This window comes from Dipodomys ordii, unplaced genomic scaffold, assembly GCF_000151885.1.
Source record: "Dipodomys ordii isolate 6190 unplaced genomic scaffold, Dord_2.0 Scaffold114, whole genome shotgun sequence".
NCBI classification, from domain to species: domain Eukaryota; kingdom Metazoa; phylum Chordata; class Mammalia; order Rodentia; family Heteromyidae; genus Dipodomys; species Dipodomys ordii.
In genome coordinates this window covers 5404453-5411831 of record NW_012267330.1, presented here as the reverse complement: position 1 = coordinate 5411831, position 7379 = coordinate 5404453, and positions in this window count along the sequence as shown.

Genomic DNA, 7379 nt, shown 5'->3' with positions numbered 1-7379 from the left:
TTCAGTAAATTCTGCTAGCAAAATTGGTTAACTACTTGTAGAAAACTAAAGCTAGATCCTTATATATCACCCTGCACCAGAATCAACTCCAAATGGATCAATGACCTCGGAGTCAAAGCAGACACTGTGAAAACATTACAGGATGGAATAAGAGAAACCCTAGGTCTTGTTGGCACAGGCCCGAAATTTTCTTAATAGAGATCCAGAAACACAACAAATCAAAGAAAGGTTGGCCAAATGGGACTGCATGAAATTTCAGAGCTTCTGCATGGCAAAGGACATAGCTAGCAAGATCAATAGAAAGCCCACGGATTGGGAGAAGATCTTCACTAGCCATACAACGGACATCAGGGTCTCATATCTAAAATATACCTGGAACTCAAAAAATTAAATCCCCCAACAACAAATACTTTATCTTTTATAATCCAAAGTGTATTAATTGAACATTAAAACATTTCATTATTATTTTTAAGTAATTGTACAAAGTGTTTTAATTCAACATGTCTTTTCTGCATCTTTATTATTGTTACAACTTCCATCATTGGGACATTTCAATTCTTGAATTAAACATCAATTGTTAGGACATTGCTATAAGTCCTAAACATATACACTGAAGTTCAACATAGAACCCTTTTCTTCTTCCAGATCTTTTGACACTACTTCTTAAAGTTTTCTGGGCAACTGAGCCTCTGATATTGACTTTACTTTCATTTTATTAAAAGTGTCTAGTTTTACACATATTTCATGTGTGTTCTTGTAACCTACCATCATTATTCCCCCTTTTCAGATCTCCTCATTGATATCCTCTTTACTATCAGCATTTGCCTTAATAAGAAAGCAAAGTGATATGATATATATTAAATATCTCTCAAATATATGTATACAGTTTAATTAAAAATGTAAGTGATCAAAATTTTTAAAAAATATATAAGAAAAAGGAGAAGACATTCTGTCTGTAATTAACATTAGTGAGAAGGGTATGAAAATAATTTTTTCCGGCTATTTGCCTTTTATCCTGCCCTTCCATTTCATACCTCTGCAGACCTAGTAAAGCTGGAGTCAACATGGCAGCTTTGACATCATCCTGGCATTTTCTCTGCATGGTATGTCCAGCACTCTAATAGGAAAGTGATGATTAATGAATTTGGCCACCTGACAAGTTAAGATTAATTATACAAAATGCAAATCTGTTACCAGGCAAACAGAGTTTCTCAGGCAACAATTTACTTCCCACCAGACTCAGAAAACTCCCTATTGTCTTAGATTTCTTTTAATAGATGATAAATAAAAGGAGAATAATCTACTATGCTAAATCAAAGGTAAGAGTTTGTCAGCAATGCTATTTTAACACTATGTTTTCTATAAAACCTTCCTTTTTTAACCAATATATTGTTACACTTCATTTTTTGACTACCATATGTTTTATCATAAGTCATTATTTTCCATTTCTACAGTTACAGGATCATTGTGCTTTGACTAACTCTCTCCCTAGTTCATCATTGTTGCTGTCTTGTAAGCCTCAATCACCTTAAAGGATAATAGTTTGAATAGCTACTCTTTATTTGAAAGTAATAAACCTAATAATACTTGTCAGTTTGGAACAGAGAAATATGATCTTTTTCATATTTATCTCCAAAATTTTTTCCAAATATTTGTATCTGATTAAATTACTTATTACTTAAATTACTTATTATAATTTCAATTCTAGAGAAATAGTGCCTATTTCTCATTCAGATGATTATTCAACTGTTGAACTCAGGTACAGAAAAGAATTAGTTTTCATCAATCCCAGTGTTCTATAGAATATGCCACAGTAGATATGAGAAGTCAGTGTCCTCTCTCTCTCATCTCACCTAATGTTTACTGAGCTCTGTATACAGAAGAGTCTCCAGACATAGGTAATCTGTGGATTCCTCACAGCATGGGTTGGATTCTCGAGCTCCCTTAAATCTAAAGGTAATTTTTGATCAGTGGAAGAAGCATGATGATTCAATCCTATTTTGTGACTACAAACAAAACAAATAAATCTGTGTCAAAATAAGTGACCAGAGCTCTTCAAAATTATTAAGGTTATAAAAGGCAGGGAAAGGCTGAGAAGCTTTCACAGACTGGGAAATATTAAATAAAAATGGAGCACTTGTATGGTGTCTAAGTAACATTTTAATATGAAGAAAAATTGGGTGAATAAATATAGCAACTTTAATTTTTACCACTTTTTAGTAACCTACTAGTTAGCAGAATGAAAAGTGATTTTTGTAAGGAGAATATAGTTTTGTGGAATAAGCAGTTCTCAATACTACACTGATACATCAGTTCATAAGTCAGTTTATCTATTCTCAATGCAAAAATGCTGTATGAAATTTAATTTTTATTTTATCTACAAATACTTTATAAGGCTACATTTTGAAAATGACCATATTCAACAAGGCAGCATGAAATTGATTAATTTAATTTAATTTGTTTTTGTTGCACAGGTGATATACAGAACATTTACAGTAACATAGATCAGGTAATAAGATCATTTCTTTTTGAATAGTGTCACCTTTTCCCTCATTTTCCCCCAGTATTTTTCTCCTGACTATGTTCTTTGCAGCATTGTTTGCCATAGCTAAGATATGGAATCAACCAAAACACCTCTCAGTGAACGAATGAATCAAGAAAATGTGGTATATAATGGAATTCAATGTGTCCATCAGAAAGAAAGGCACTGCCCTATTCATAAAGAAGTAGAAAGACTTGGAAAAAAATATATTAAGCAAAGTAAGCCAGCCCCAAGAAACATAGGTTGCATATTTTCTCTCATTTGTAGTAATTAAAATGAGCCTGTGAACCCCTCTGCATGGTATTTTCACAATAAAAAAAAAGCCTCTGCATCTATAAATAAACACAATGGATGGTAAAAGAGAAAAAAATGACACTCGGACATGATAAATTAAACAGGACTCTGAAAATTCACACAGTGAGACCAAAGGAGGATGTTCTTAGAAGAGGTTCACAAGTTATATGCACAAGTTATGTGCATATGATCATATAAAATCATACTATTTTGAATCAGATATTACTAAAGGTATTTTACTGGATTCAAAGTATTCTTGAAACTGCGAAAAGTACCAATGGCTTCCATTACTGTCCCTTCAAACATCTCTTGGGAGGATAATGTCAATGATTGACCAGCCCGCTGACTAGCACTTTTTGAGGGAAACAATCTTCAGCTATTTGCTGTGGGTGGGGATTTCCCCTGGGTGCTCACTGGGGATGAACAGTTAAGCATCTTTATTCCACAGTATGGTTCAGCAAGGAAATTACTAATGAGGAAATTACTCATTAATCCACCAGATTTCAAAGTCAGCAACTATCTAAAGTCCTACAACTGAGAACTTTAATACTTACACAAGGTAGATCCTCTCCTTAGTGGATGGCAACTTCTCTGTAAGTGACAGAGTGTAAGTATTTTAGGATTCCTGGGCATATGGTGGGTATATGTTGCTACTAAGAACTGAATACATTCATGGAAAATGAGAAAGATGTGATGGTTGTGTGCTAATAAAACCTAATTGTTAAAAATATGGTGAACTTAATTTTCCTTTTTGGCTGAAAGCAGCTGAATCAAAAATTGATGACTTTTAAGGAAGAAAATACTTATAATACTTTTGATCACCAAGGTATTTTTTGTTGTTTTGGTGTGTACATGTGCTGTTATTGGAGCTTGAACTCAGGGCCTCACAATTTTTCATTCAAGGATGGAACTTTACCAATGGAACCACTCTGGTTTTGCTGGTTAACTGGAAATAAGAATCTCACAGATTTTTCTGTGTAGACTGGCTTTGAACCAGGATCCTGAGATCTCAGCTTCCTGAGTACCTGGTATTACAGGCAAGAACAAGGGCACCCAACTTCTTCAAGGAACTTTTAAGGCAATCTGGTTCACAACATCCGTCATTTTAAGTATGGACCTATTTGTGTCTTTTACAAACTGCTTACATCATGAGTGCAAAAAATAACAAAAATTCCCCAAATCTCCTGATTGTTCTTTTGTATAAAACCTTTTATTGATATTTATCTATCTTCTCATGATTTAATTTTCTAATTTATGTAATTTCTTGCATCATATTAGGGAGATAATGTATTTCCTATGTTAACTGATTTTCCTTTGTTAAATTAAAAATTCTGTGAGGATATTTGATATACCTGACATGCTAAGAAGAGTGTTGAGCTTATGAAAAGTACCTAATAAATATTTGTTGAATATATAAACTCATGACTAAGTTCTTCTAAGTTTACATTATTATAGTCCTAGGAAACAACCTAAAAGGACTGAATTTTTTCTATGATTGAAGAAAATTAGGAAAGAAGAAATATTATGACATAATTTTTAAACCATTTGAGAGTAATGTGGCACTGAAATGACATGCAGGCCTAACAACATGTTAAAATGTTCCCTTTCTCAACACACATTATTGATATATGAAAGCCTTATAATAACAAAGTGTTTTTCAACATAGGTCTATACATATATATGTAATGTATGTATATATATTTATATAATAAATATAAAATGTAATACAAATGAAATATAATCAATACATATAAATATATTATATAAATATAAAATATACCAAATTTATATAATTTTCATATATGTATAATATGCATATATGATCATAATTATATATTGTATTATGCATCATATACTATATTTTAATATATAATTACACATTTAGTTGCCTGATTATATGTAAATAATTACATAACATAATGCTTAATATATAATATGTTAAATGTATATTTTTATGTATGTATATTATATATTTGTAAATATATGTCAATATTACATATAACTATATATATATATATTTTGATATTTGCCTAATTTTTAATTAACTATCCCATCACTACTGAATATTTGAATAAAACTTTATAACATTGCTTCTGGACAAGATGTAATTAAAAGGATTTGACTTATCTCCTACCTCAAACAATTCACACATAAGACATGTGGAAAACTAGGTTTTGAGTCACTGTGTCATTGTTTGGATATGAGATGTCATCTATGAATTCATAGGTGGACCCCAGGTAGTGGTAGAGGGATTGGGAATTTTAGGGTCTGGTCTTTTGGAGGAAGCAGATCATTGGAGAATGTGCCTTTGAAGGACTTCTTGTCCCTGCACTCTCCCTACCATTCTGTTAATACTTCCTTGTCCTCATGAGGAAGTATCTCTCTGAGCAATCCTACCATATATTTTGCCTGGAAACAACAGAGCTAGCTAACCATGGACTGAGACATCCAAAAGTTGAAGGCAAAAGGACTTTTTCCTTCTTTCAGCTGTTTCTCTGAGATAGTTGTCAATAGCACTACACCCCTAAACTGAGTCTCCCTGTGCTGAGGACTATTGAACTGATAGCCTGGGAAGATCATGCAGGCTTGGTGGAATAATATACAGGAGAAATTTTGCAGACCCTGAACACTGGAAGCCTGCAGAGGTTTTTGAGATATTTTAAAACATTCAAACACTTCAGTGAAATCAGGAAAATCAAATAAGGTCTTGGACATAATAATTAGGATGATTTTGCTTCTTTGCCCTAAACTATAGTTTTCTTCCAATTATCAGTTTAAAAAATCCCTAAAGAAGCAAGAAGGGTAAAGATGACACTATTTCCACATGACTAAAATCTGTCCCAGTCTGAAAGTTCAAGAATATTATAAAAATATAAAAAGTCCTTTCACCCAGTAATTTTGAACGTTTTTCAACATTTAGTATAATTTAAAAATAACCAATTATATTTATATTCACCACTAGGTGAATATAAAAAGACTTTTCTCTTATAATTTCAATTTCCTCAAAAAAAATCATGAATTCCTGGCTAATGTGGATTCTTTTCAGTCTTATTTCTAATATATTATTTATTTGTGTATGTCTTTGCACTTATTCAACTTATTTTGCTTATCTTGTACTTTGCCACTTGAGGCATGCCTCCAGCCAATCTGTTTTGAGAGTTATTTTGGAGATGAAAACTTGGAAATTTTTTTTGCCAGTTTGGCTCTGAACCATGATACCCTAGATCTCAGCCTCCTGGAATTATAGATGTGTGTTACCAGAAACATTACTTCCCATGTCTCAAGTCATCCTGTTTGTTTCCCAGATTGCTGTTTTCCTTCCACTAAATAAAGGTAGCCCAGGTTTGTTTGTAAACTCATTATTTCTTCAGAGAGAAGTTGCATCTCTGTTTTATTACTACTTGTGCTGAGTATGCACACTGAATTTCACAAGAACGTGTTAAACAATTTCATATTGTATTTGCATTCCTCATCTTTATGAAAATTGTGTGGTCATCCCGCATACAACTAAGTGCATTCCTACAGTCAGTCATTTTATATTTTCCTGTTTCTCACTTTTCACCCTAAAGACAATTTTAGACAAGCTCGATAGAAGGCCATTCATTTTAACTCTGAACATTGGCTTATGATAAATCAGGAAGAAACAGCACTATGAATAAGAAACAAAAGCAAAGCTGATCTCCAGTATGAGCATACAATAATAAAGTCAAAGAAATACTTAGAATTCCAGCCTTTGAATGAGGCTGAGGTGTAGCATCTTTTCAATTTGTCTTAGGCAATGTCACTAAACAATCTGCAGTAATCAGCATTAGTCAAGACCCAACAAGTTTACAGTCCCACCAACAGTGCAGTAGGGTTCCCTTTTGGCCACATCTCCTCCAGCATCTGTGGTTATTAGATTTCTTGATTATAGCCATTCTAACTGGGGTGAGGGGGAATCTCAATGTTGTTTTTTTATTTTTAATATATATATATTTATTGTAAAGATACTGTACAGAGGGTTGCCATTACGTGAGCAAAGTAATGAATCCATTTCCTATCGAGCATTGTTACCCTCTCCTTTGATTTTCCCCTACCATCCCTTTCCTCCCCACCTCCCCAACTCCTACCTTGCTGACACCCCCCACGTGCAAAGTTGAAAAGTTCATTTTCCATATAGTGTCTTGTACATCTCATTGCTACAATGGGTCATCCTGTATCCCTATATCAGCATTTTTTAAATTTCACTTTCCATCCCCCAAAAAAATGTATATACAAGATGCAGGACACTGGAATCAATACAGTGAAAACAGGGTACCATGGGGGAAGAACATACAAAGAAACAAAAAAAATCACATAGTAGATTATAAGTACATTAAGACAACACGAAAGATAAAATCTCTTGTGTCCCTATCTTGGGATTCAGTTCGCTTAGCATCAGATTGCGATTTGCATTTCTTTTATGGCCAGAGAAGTTGAGCATTTCTTCATGTGTCTATTGTTCATTCTTATTTCCTCTTAAGAGAAGTCTCTCTTTAAGTCTTTAGACGACTTACTAATGGAG